The 12174-nt window shown below is 47.6% G+C and overlaps 1 protein-coding gene across 2 annotated transcripts in view; it reads right to left on the bottom strand.

The window, feature by feature from the left end:
* The window catches only part of REV3L (REV3 like, DNA directed polymerase zeta catalytic subunit), a 954247-nt gene that overhangs the window by 381379 nt on the left and 560694 nt on the right, over nt 1-12174 (bottom strand). The gene's annotated exons all lie outside the window — the stretch shown is intronic.

The raw sequence follows: 12174 nt of genomic DNA, 5'->3' as shown, positions 1-12174 counted from the left end.
AAAATATAACATTGAAGGGCTCAATCGAAAACATGTAGACACATACAGACTTCTAAACAGTGGATATATTATCTACATACAAATGTAGTGGAACAAAAAGGAAATTCTACTTACCCTGTAAGCATCTGTTCGTAGCGTATAGTGCTGTAGATTCACATGCTCTACATTCTCCATCTGGTGTTGGGCTTGGCGGTGTGAAACTTGTTTTTCTTCAAAGAGGTTTTTTGAATCACAAGGTATAGCAACTCCTCTTACAGTTGGTAATACGCATCAGCTCCACTGTTAGATTGATTTCCCAAAAAGAAGATGAGAATACAAATGGAGCATAGAAATGAAAGAAGAGCGCCATGCAGAGAGACACAGAAATTAAAGGCACAGTATCTTCAACATCTGAAGGCTGCCAGGGAGACGGTTGGGTGCAAGTGCATCTACAGCATTACATGCCCTGAACAGATTCTTTCAGGTTAACATTTTCATTCATGTCATGTGTAGCTGTAGATACACGCTCTGTATAGACTATAAAGCAGTTTTCCCATAAGCGGTGGTTAGCAAGGGGATGTGGCAAAAGACTGAAAAAAGTGTATTTAGTACAGCCTGATCAACTTGGGCTTGTTGGCATGCTAGAAAGGCAACACAATAGTGCTTGTTAAATGTGTGTGGTGGACCAAGAAGCTGCTTTGCAGCTATCAGCTTTTGGGATGTTACCTAGAAAACCATGGAGGCTGCTATCTTGCATGTGGAATTCGACCTAGTTTGAGGAGGGAGTTGTCTTCTGGCTTTGGCATAGCAGGTCTGGATGCATTTGACCATACATCGAGCTAAGCTTGCCTTTGAAATGGCACAACCTTTGTGTAGAGCACGGTAAGCAACAAAAAGTTGTATTTTTCTAAAGGATTTTGTCCTGGCGATGTAGTACATGAGGACCCTTTAAAGTCTAATGTGTGGAGGGCCTGTTCTGAGACTGGGTAAGTGTGGGAAGAACACCAGGAGATCAATTGTTTGATTAAGGTTGAAAGGAGAGAACACCTTGTAGAGGAAATTTTGGTAAGTTCTGAGGACTACTTTGCTAATATGAACCTGAAAGAAAGGTTATTTGAGAGTAAGGGCTTGTAGCACATCTGCATGCCTGAGAGATGTTACTGCAACTAGAAAAGCAGCGTTCCAGACTAGAAATTGAAGAGGGCATAATTGAAGGGGCTCAAATGGGGGGGCCATGAGTCTAGTTAGCACTAAATTAAAATTCCTCCCAGGGTACCTTTAGAGATAACCCTTTAAAGTCCTTCTATGAAGGCTTTTATGATGGGAATCCTGAAAATAAAAGTGTTCCCTGTTTTGTAAGTAGCATGCAGCCAAATGAAGACGAATGGTATAAGCGAGGCCTGCACATTGTAAATGCTTCGATAGCAAACAATGTCCTGTACCTCCAGCTGCAAAGAAGTGTTTAAGTAGGTAATGATGTCTGAATGTTTTCCATTTCGCCCCATAGTAAACACTGTAGAGAGACAGCAAACCTATCTGGGAATGGACAAACATTCAAAGGTAAGTTGCGGTAATCAAACTCTAGGAGCTCAGGAGCCAAATCGCAAGGTTAAGCTGCCTGGGGTTGGGATGTCTGAGTGTGCCCTGGTGTGAGTGAGGAGATTTCATCGGCTGGGCTGCCTCTTGAGAGGAACTACAGATCAGGCTGTCCCACATGGGAGCTACCAGGATAAGTGTGAGAGATGATTCCCACAGCCTCAGAACCACATGCAGAAGTAGTGACAAAAGAGGAAACACAAAGGCAATTATCCTTGAACAAGTTATCCACAGTGCATTGCCTGGGGACTGGGGTTGTGGGAACCTGGAAGCGAAAGTCCAGGAGGAGGACTTGTTTCCAGAAGTAATATATGGCAGTCATATTGTCGGTTCTGACTAGGAAGACCGTGTGGTGCACGTGGCATGACAGAACAAATCTTTGAGGACTAATTGGATGCAATTTATATGGAAGCCCAGCTGGAAAGTGGTCGACATTCCCTGTACAGTGATTTTTTTGCAGATGCACCCACACCCTGTGTGGGAGGCGTCTATGGTAATGGTCATTTAGGGGGGGACAAGGTCTCGGAAGGGACTGACCTGCAACAGGTTGCTGCTGTTCCACCACTGCAGAGAGCAAGAAGTACTGGCCTAAATCAATACTAGATCCAACACTGACTCTCCATCTGTGACCATTGTGCTGCAAGGTACTCCTAAAATGGGTGCATATACAGTCGTGCATGTGGAACAATGGTGATACAAGAGGCCATCGTACCGATTAAGCGTATTACTATTCTGACCTTTAACTCGCGATTTGGCTGGCAGATGGGCAGCAGAAGCTGTGCTAGCTGGACTAAGCTTTCCCGGTGACAGAACTGAGAACTGCCATCCAGGAAGGGCTGTATTTGAAGGAATTGGAGGTGAGACTTTATTAGATTAATGATAACCCCTAGATTGTGTAAAAGATCCAATGTGACCTGAGAGTGGGTCAAGCACTGCTGCCTGCTTTGCCACTTGATCAGCCAGTAGTCTAGGTAGGGAAAAACATGGATGCTGCTCCTCCACAGATGGGTGGATACCACAGACAGGAAATTGGTAAAAACTCTGGGGCCACAGTAACCCTGAAAGGCAGTACTTTATGTTGTACACTTACCACAAACCTGGTAAGTGGACAACATTACGGCGGTGAGCCAGGTGGATTGGATGTGGAAATAGGAGTCCTTCAGGTAGAGAGCAGTCATGAAGTCGCCTTGTTGAAGGAGGGGAATGACATTCTGGAGTGTTACCATGTGGAAGTGCTGCAAAAGGACATACTTGTTGAGGGGCCTGAGGTAGAGGATAGGTCTGATGGACAATCTTGGAGATGAGAACGTACAGGGAGTACACCGCTTTGCCCTACTGTTGTAAGGGTACAAGTTCTATGGTGCCTTGGAGTATGAGCACCTGGAATTAGTCTTGGAGGAGGTGCTGGTGTTGTGGGGCAAGAGAGAGTGTTTCTGAGCGGGGATGTTTGGTGGTTGAGCTATAAGTTCCAGACAGTAAATGTGCTGTAGAATGGAGAGGACCCATTGATCTCAAGTGATACTTTGCCACTGTGGGAGGAACGCCTGCAATCCTCCCCTGACAGGTGATATGTGGTTGGGGGAAGGGAGAGAGAGTCACTGCTTAGCGGGAGTGCCACCTTTTGCCGCACCCCCTCTGCCAAGGAGTTGTTACCCCTATAGGCACCCCTAGAGTGTCCCCAGGAGGGCTGCTGATGCTGCTGCTGTCTCTGATAGGTGGTGGAAAGGTCCAGGGAGGAGGCTGTGGCACCACCACGTTATTGCATCCTGCAAAAGGAATCACGAAGCAACGGGCCTGAAGAGCCCTTATTGCCTAGGAAGTATCCATATATTTTTTGATCTTCTCCAGCATATGATCAACTTGAGGTCCGAAGAGGTGTTCCTCATCAACTGGCAAGCTGATTAGATGCTGCTCGACTTGTGGCTTAAAGCCGAGACACGAAAGCCAAGCGTGTCGCCGGATGAGGACACTGGCGTTTATTCCTCTTGCAGTGGTGTCAGTTGCATCGAAGGCACACCTAATGATAGCATTAGACATAGTCTTACCCTCAAAATTCAAAGCCATCAATTAATCTTAAAATAGATAAGACATTCCATTCTTATACTGCCTCGTTTCAGCATGTTATAAAACCCCCGGAATCAAAACCATCACATCGTATTCTTTATGGATCTTGCTATAGGAGTAATGAAAAAAAAGTTTTTCACCTGCAATGGCTTTATGTTGACATTTGAATAGCCCAATGGTACTGCCTGTATATCATTTGAAAAATGTACACTTACAGTACATAAGTGTATTCCGTTATAGCGCCCAATGCTCTGTAATTTTTGGACAATTCCAGATGATATGTGTCCGTTTGCTCTCACCCTCCATCGAGCATCAAAAGCATTTTACTGATATCCAAGGACTGGTTTTAATAAAAAACTAGTGTACTGTATAGCAGCCATTTAGTGTAATATTGCATGCGGTGGAGACTCGCCCCCTTTACCAAAGAGGCATTAAACAGATTGAGCTTATTCCAGGTCTCTGTTGAAATCAGCAATCCCTCCTTTGACTGCCATTTCTGTTGAGCTTTGCTAAAAACTTCAACTTCCTTATGTTGTCTGAATCTGGCGACCCAGTGTCTGATAGATCTGCGTATACTGGACTCAATCAGTTCATTCACTAGATCAAGGATTGCCTTCATTCTTCTGGGGTCTAATTAGGTTAACAAAATGCCTTCCACGAGTAAAAGACCATTGAATCAAGATTTTCGAATGCCTGATGGTGGGTTACATTTTAGTTCACCCTTTCCAAGTGTCAGATTTAAGAAATCAGCAATACAATAATAGCCATTGCTCTCCCAACTACGGATGGTCTTCTTATCCATTAAGGAATGCAACTCTGCTGTAATATCCATTAGACGAGTTGCAATATTAATGGCTGGCATATCATAATGTTTAAGCAATTGCTATTTACGCCAGCTTGACCTCTATCCTGATCTCTCTGGCACCATGACTTTTTAGTATTTGTATTTCGTGACTGTCTGCATCATTGTATTTGTGTTTAACATGCCCTGCAATTGATGTAAATTGCTCCGATACCACCGGTCAGGTCAGCACTATATAAAACTCCTCAAATAAAATATAAAATAATAATATTTTCGTTTTAGATACCATTGCAGCACCTTAAATGTAGCTTTTGTGGGCATTTAGTGAGGCGTAGAAAATCATTTATCTTATATTCCTGTAGGATTACATGTAAAAAAAAGGATCAGAGAGATGTGCCCCATTTGGGATATTAGGCATATGTCCGGTTGTCGCCATTGTTGGAAGAATGAGTGTAGGACTTGTATACTGAGTTCCCAGTAGTGAACTTGTTGGTGTCCTCGGCTGAGGAGATTCGCCAAGTCGTTGTCAACTCCTGGACTGTATTGTGCGCACAACTCAAAGTTGTGTAGTGGAGCAAACTTCCAGATTTTCGGTGCTAGAACAGACAAGTGTGGAGATCTGGTCCCCCCTGTTTTTGCAGAAAAATACATGGTAATCATGTTGTCTGTTTTGATTAAGACCACTTTACCTGTGAGGTGAGGAAGGAATGCCTTTATCACTAGATTAACAGCTAACAGCTCTAGGTAATTGAATTGTGGAAGGCATGCCTGTGTTTCCAGTGCCTATGTCCAGTCATTTCCTGTGAATGTGCTCCCCATCCAGTCATTGATGCGGCTGTTATGGTTATTTGCAGAACTGGGTCTATAAACTTCTGTCCCTGTAACAAATTTCTGGAGTTCCACCATTGCACAGAGTGGCAAACTTGACAGCTGATCAACACTAGATACTTCAATTGAACCTCCTCTTTAGACCATTTCTGCATTAAGCACTGTTGTAAAGGTATCATATTGAGTCTGGCATGAGGTAGTATGGCTACGCAAGATGCCATGATTCCTAGGGGATGCATTACTGTTCTTACGGATATTGGCTTTTGAGGCTGAAACTGTGGCATCAGGGTTTTAAAAGTTTGAATCCTGGGTGCATTTGAGTGAGCTACTCTTATTTGACAATTTATTACTGCTCCTAAGTAAGGTTGTACTTGAAGAGGATACAGGTGTGATTTTACTGCATTGATTGTAAAACCCAGTTAGTAAACGTATTGTTGTTTGTGAATGTGTTACAAACATTTGTGATATGAGTTGCTCATGATAAGCAAGTCTTCTAGATATGGAAAAACATGTATGTTTCGCCTTCGCAAGTGGGCTGCTACCACTGCCAGACATTTGGTAAACATCATGGTGCTGTGGAGACCTCGAACTAAAGTACTTTGAATTGAAAGTGTTGTCCATTGAAGGCAAAACTGGGGTACTACCTGTGTGCTGGGTGAAATGGAATGTGAAAATGTTCATCGTTTAGGTCTAACAAGCACATGAAGTCTCCATGTTGGAGAAGGGGTATGATGTCCTGAAGAGTAACCATATGAAAGTGTTCTGAAAGGATGTACCTGTTTAGAGTCTAAAGTCTAGGATAGGTCTTAGAGCTCCATCCTTTTTGGGTATAAGGAAGTAAAGTGAATAGACCCCTGTTCCTTGTTGTAATGGGACCAGTTCCATTGCTCCTTTGTTCAGTAAAGCTTGAACCTCCTCTTTGAGGTAGCTTTTGATGGTCTGTTGATAATCTGTGAGGTGGAATGTTTGGTGGGGTTGAAGTGAGTTCCAGACAATGACCATGCTGGATAATATCCAACACTCACTGATCGGATGTGATAGTTATCCGTGAGGGAAGGAAGTACTGTAGTCTTCCCCCGACAGGTGTTATGTGATCGGGGGGAATGATAGGTAGTCAAGCCTTGGTGTTAGTGAAGGTACTGTTGTTGTTAAAACCTCCTTTACCGCTGCCTCTATTATTGTCTCCTCTATAGGACTGCCTATAATATCATCTAGGAGAGGCTATTTGATTTTGTGTTTTGTTGAAGGAGGTGGATGTGTTAGTGGAGGTTGTTTTTGATCCTCTGCAATATGAGGAGCAACAAAAAAGTGCTCCTTTTAGAATGCATGTGTAAGGCTCCCATTGATTTAGCAGTCTCATTGTCTTTTTTTAATTGTTTCTTGGAGAGTATCCACCTGTGGGCCAAAAAGATGCTCTCCATTAAAGGGAAGGACCATTAAATTGTGTTGTACATCTGGTTTAAAACCAAATATTCTCAACCAAGCATGTCTCCTTAGTATAAGGCTAGTGTTTATTCGTCTAGCTGCTTATCAGCAGCATCAAGGGCACATCTTGTGTTTGCATTCAAGATGAGATTGCCCTCTGATGCAATTTGGCATGCACTTTTTATGTTCCTCTGGGAGATGTACTATTTCTTCCATTTCATCCCAGTGTGCCCTATCATACCTTGAAAACAGACCTATGGGATAAGCAATTCTCCAATGATTGGATGATTGTGCGGCCACCCTTTTTCCTGCTGCATCTATAGGTTTGCTCTCTTTGTCTGGTGGTGGAGCTTCACCAGTTCTGAGAGTTTGCTCTTATGCAAGCAATAGCCACCTCTAAATAATCGGTGTAAGTTGGCTCCTAATAGAAGTAGAGTCCGCTGGAGAAGGCTTATATTTTTATTAAATCTAGAAGTGATAATTCTAGATCTGACAGGGTCACTGAATATATCAGTAGTATGAAAATTCCTTTTAACATGGGAAGATACTGTGTAGATCTTTGTGGCCGAGGGCTGCACCGTTAGGGGTGGGGACATTGGGGGGTGGGGCTAAAGAAATAAAAATCAAACCCGTTTCAAAACAGACAATGAGACAATGCTGTATTTTCAAAGAAGATCTAACTACAAAAAAAACATTTTGATAATACATTTTTATTAGCAGACAATAGCAATCTTAAGAGGTATTGCATAGCGCCATACACACTTTGACCCCGATTCCATCACAGTCTCTCTCTCTGTGTGTCAGTCTCTCTCTCACTCGATCTCTCAGTATCTCCCTCTCTCAGTCAGTCAGTCTCTCCCTCTCTCAGTCAGTCCCTCTCTCAGTCAGTCTCTCTCTCTCTCAGTAAGTCTCCCCAGTCAGCCAGTCAGTCTCTCTCTCTCAGTCAGTCAGTCTCTCTCTCTCTCAGTCAGTCTCTCTCTCGCTCTCAGTCAGTCTCTCTCTCGCTCTCAGTCAGTCTCTCGCTCTCAGTCAGTCTCTCTCTCTCAGTCAGTCTCTCTCTCAGTCAGTCAGTCTCTCTCTCAGTCAGTCAGTCTCTCTCTCTCAGTCAGTCTCTCTCTCTCTCTCAGTAAGTCTCCCCAGTCAGCCAGTCAGTCTCTCTCTCTCTCAGGCAGTCTCTCTCTCAGTCAGTCTCTCTCTCAGTCAGTCTCTCTCTCAGTCAGTCTCTCTCTCAGTCAGTCTCTCTCTCTCTCTCAGGCAGTCAGTCTCTCTCTCTCAGTCAGTCAGTCTCTCTCTCTCTCTCTCTGTCAGTCTCTCGCTCTCAGTCAGTCTCTCGCTCTCAGTCAGTCTCTCGCTCTCAGTCAGTCTCTCTCTCAGTCAGTCTCTCAGTCAGTCTCTCAGTCAGTCAGTCAGTCTCTCTCTCTCAGTCAGTCTCTCTCTCTCTCTCTCTCTCTCAGTAAGTCTCCCCAGTCAGCCAGTCTCTCTCTCTCTCTCTCTCTCTCTCTCTCTCTCTCTCTCTCTGTCAGTCTCTCTGTCAGTCTCTCTCTCTCTGTCAGTCTCTCTCTCTCTCTCAGTCAGTCTCTCTCTCTCTCTCAGTCAGTCTCTCTCTCTCTCTCAGTCAGTCTCTCTCTCTCTCTCAGTCAGTCTCTCTCTCTCTCTCAGTCAGTCTCTCTCTCTCTCAGTCAGTCTCTCTCTCTCTCAGTCTCTCTCTCTCTCTCTCAGTCTCTCTCTCTCTCAGTCAGTCTCTCTCTCTCAGTCAGTCTCTCTCTCTCTCAGTCAGTCTCTCTCTCTCTCAGTCTCTCTCTCTCTCAGTCAGTCTCTCTCTCAGTCAGTCTCTCTCTCTCTCAGTCAGTCTCTCTCTCTCTCAGTCAGTCTCTCTCTCTCTCAGTCAGTCTCTCTCTCTCTCAGTCAGTCTCTCTCTCTCTCAGTCAGTCTCTCTCTCTCAGTCAGTCTCTCTCTCTCAGTCAGTCTCTCTCTCAGTCAGTCTCTCTCTCAGTCAGTCTCTCTCTCAGTCAGTCTCTCTCTCAGTCAGTCAGTCTCTCCCTCTCAGTCAGTCAGTCAGTCTCTCCCTCTCTCAGTCAGTCAGTCTCTCCCTCTCTCAGTTAGTCAGTCTCTCCTCTCTCAGTTAGTCAGTCTCTCCTCTCTCAGTTAGTCAGTCTCTCCCTCTCTCAGTCAGTCTCTCTCTCAGTCAGTCTCTCTCTCAGTCAGTCTCTCTCTCAGTCAGTCTCTCTCTCTCTCTCAGGCAGTCAGTCTCTCTCTCTCAGTCAGTCAGTCTCTCTCTCTCTCTCTCTGTCAGTCTCTCGCTCTCAGTCAGTCTCTCGCTCTCAGTCAGTCTCTCGCTCTCAGTCAGTCTCTCTCTCAGTCAGTCTCTCAGTCAGTCTCTCAGTCAGTCAGTCAGTCTCTCTCTCTCAGTCAGTCTCTCTCTCTCTCTCTCTCTCTCAGTAAGTCTCCCCAGTCAGTCAGTCTCTCTCTCTCTCTCTCTGTCTGTTAGTCTCTCCCTCCTAGTCAGTCAGCCTCTCAGTCTCTCTCTCGCAGTCAGTGTGTCTCTCTCACAGTCAGTGTCTCTCTCTCTCTCGCAGTCAGTGTGTCTCTGTCAGTCTCTCTCTCTCAGTCAGTCTCTCCCTCTCTCAGTCAGTCTCTCCCTCTCTCAGTCAGTCAGTCTCTCCCTCTCTCAGTCAGTCAGTCTCTCAGTCAGTCAGTCTCTCCCTCTCTCAGTCAGTCAGTCAGTCTCTCTCTCTCTGTCTGTTAGTCTCTCCCTCCTAGTCAGTCAGCCTCTCAGTCTCTCTCTCGCAGTCTGTGTGTCTCTCTCGCAGTCAGTGTGTCTCTCTGTCAGTCAGTCTCTGTCAGTCAGTCAGTCTCTGTCAGTCAGTCAGTCTCTGTCAGTCAGTCAGTCTCTGTCAGTCAGTCTGTCAGTCTCTCTCACAGTCAGTCTCTCTCTCAGTCTGTCAAGTCTGTCAGTCTCTCTCACAGTCAGTCTGTCAGTCTCTCTCACAGTCAGTCTCTCTCTCAGTCTGTCAGTCTGTCAGTCTCTCTCACAGTCAGTCTGTCAGTCTTCCTCTCACAGTCAGTCTGTCAGCCTCTCAGTCTGTCAGCCAGTCAGCCTCTCAGTCTGTCAGCCAGTCAGCCTCTCAGCCAGTCAGCCTCTCAGTCTGTCAGCCAGTCAGCCAGTCAGCCTCTCAGTCTGTCAGCCAGTCGGCCAGTCAGCCAGTCAGCCAGTCAGCCAGTCGGCCAGTCAGCCAGTCAGCCAGTCAGCCAGTCAGCCAGTCAGCCAGTCAGCCAGTCAGCCAGTCAGCCAGTCAGTCTGTCAGCCAGTCAGCCAGTCAGCCTCTCAGTCTGTCAGCCAGTCAGCCTCTCAGCCAGTCAGCCAGTCAGCCTCTCAGTCTGTCGGCCCAGTCGGCCAGTCAGCCAGTCAGCCAGTCAGCCAGTCAGCCAGTCAGCCAGTCAGTCTGTCAGCCAGTCAGCCAGTCAGGCCAGTCAGCCAGTCAGCCAGTCAGCCAGTCAGCCAGTCAGCCAGTCAGCCAGTCAGCCTCTCAGTCTGTCAGCCAGTCAGCCAGTCAGCCTCTCAGTCTGTCAGCCAGTCAGCCTCTCAGCCAGTCAGCCTCTCAGTCTGTCAGCCTCTCAGCCAGTCAGCCTCTCAGCCTCTCAGTCTGTCAGCCAGTCAGCCTCTCAGTCTGTCAGCCAGTCAGCCTCTCAGTCTGTCAGCCAGTCAGCCTCTCAGCCTCTCAGCCAGTCAGCCAGTCAGCCAGTCAGCCAGTCAGCCTCTCAGTCTGTCAGCCAGTCAGCCAGTCAGCCTCTCAGTCTGTCAGCCAGTCAGCCAGTCAGCCTCTCAGTCTGTCAGGCTGTCAGCCAGTCAGCCTCTCAGTCTGTCAGCCAGTCAGCCAGTCAGCCAGTCAGCCAGTCAGCCAGCCAGTCAGCCAGTCAGCCAGCCAGTCAGCCAGTCAGCCAGTCAGCCAGTCAGCCACTCAGTCTGTCAGCCTCTCAGTCTGTCAGCCAGTCAGCCAGTCAGCCTCTCAGCCTCTCAGTCTGTCAGCCAGTCAGCCTCTCTGTCAGCCAGTCAGCCAGTCAGCCTCTCAGTCGGTCAGCCAGTCAGCCAGTCAGCCAGTCAGCCCTCTCAGTCTGTCAGCCAGTCAGCCTCTCAGTCTGTCAGCCAGTCAGCCAGTCAGCCAGTCAGCCAGTCAGCCAGTCAGCCAGTCAGCCTCTCAGCCAGTCAGCCTCTCAGCCAGTCAGCCTCTCAGCCAGTCAGCCTCTCAGCCAGTCAGCCTCTCAGCCAGTCAGCCTCTCAGCCAGTCAGCCTCTCAGCCTCTCAGTCTGTCAGCCAGTCAGCCAGTCAGCCAGTCAGCCAGTCAGCCAGTCAGCCAGTCAGCCAGTCAGCCTCTCAGTCTGTCAGCCAGTCAGCCTCTCAGTCTGTCAGCCAGTCAGCCTCTCAGTCTGTCAGCCAGTCAGCCAGTCAGCCAGTCAGCCAGTCAGCCAGTCAGCCAGTCAGCCAGTCAGCCAGTCAGCCAGTCAGCCTCTCAGCCAGTCAGCCTCTCAGCCAGTCAGCCTCTCAGCCAGTCAGCCTCTCAGTCTGTCAGCCTCTCAGCCAGTCAGCCTCTCAGCCTCTCAGTCTGTCAGCCAGTCAGCCTCTCAGTCTGTCAGCCAGTCAGCCTCTCAGTCTGTCAGCCAGTCAGCCAGTCAGCCTCTCAGTCTGTCAGCCAGTCAGCCAGTCAGCCTCTCAGTCGGTCAGCCAGTCAGCCAGTCAGCCTCTCAGTCGGTCAGCCAGTCAGCCAGTCAGCCTCTCAGTCTGTCAGCCAGTCAGCCTCTCAGTCTGTCAGCCAGTCAGCCTCTCAGTCTGTCAGCCAGTCAGCCAGTCAGCCAGTCAGCCAGTCAGCCTCTCAGCCAGTCAGCCTCTCAGCCAGTCAGCCTCTCAGCCAGTCAGCCTCTCAGCCAGTCAGCCTCTCAGCCAGTCAGCCTCTCAGCCAGTCAGCCTCTCAGCCAGTCAGCCAGTCAGCCTCTCAGCCAGTCAGCCTCTCAGCCAGTCAGCCTCTCAGCCAGTCAGTCAGTTAGTCTCTCAGTCAGTTTGACAGTCAGTTTGACAGTCAGTTTGACAGTCAGTTTGTCAGTCAGTCAGTCAGTCAGTCAGTTAGTCAGTCAGTCTCTATGTCAGTCAGTCTCTATGTCAGTCAGTCTCTATGTCAGTCAGTCTCTATGTCAGTCAGTCTCTGTCAGTCAGTCTCTATGTCAGTCAGTCTCTATGTCAGTCAGTCTCTATGTCAGTCAGTCTCTATGTCAGTCAGTCTCTATGTCAGTCAGTCTCTGTCAGTCAGTCTCTGTCAGTCAGTCTCTGTCAGTCAGTCTCTGTCAGTCAGTCTCTGTCAGTCAGTCTCTATGTCAGTCAGTCAGTCTCTATGTCAGTCAGTCTCTATGTCAGTCAGTCTCTATGTCAGTCAGTCTCTATGTCAGTCAGTCTCTATGTCAGTCAGTCTCTATGTCAGTCAGTCTCTGTC

Source organism: Lissotriton helveticus, chromosome 6 (genome assembly GCF_964261635.1).
Source record: "Lissotriton helveticus chromosome 6, aLisHel1.1, whole genome shotgun sequence".
Lineage (NCBI taxonomy): Eukaryota > Metazoa > Chordata > Amphibia > Caudata > Salamandridae > Lissotriton > Lissotriton helveticus.
This window is presented reverse-complemented; position numbering and strand designations above follow the sequence as displayed.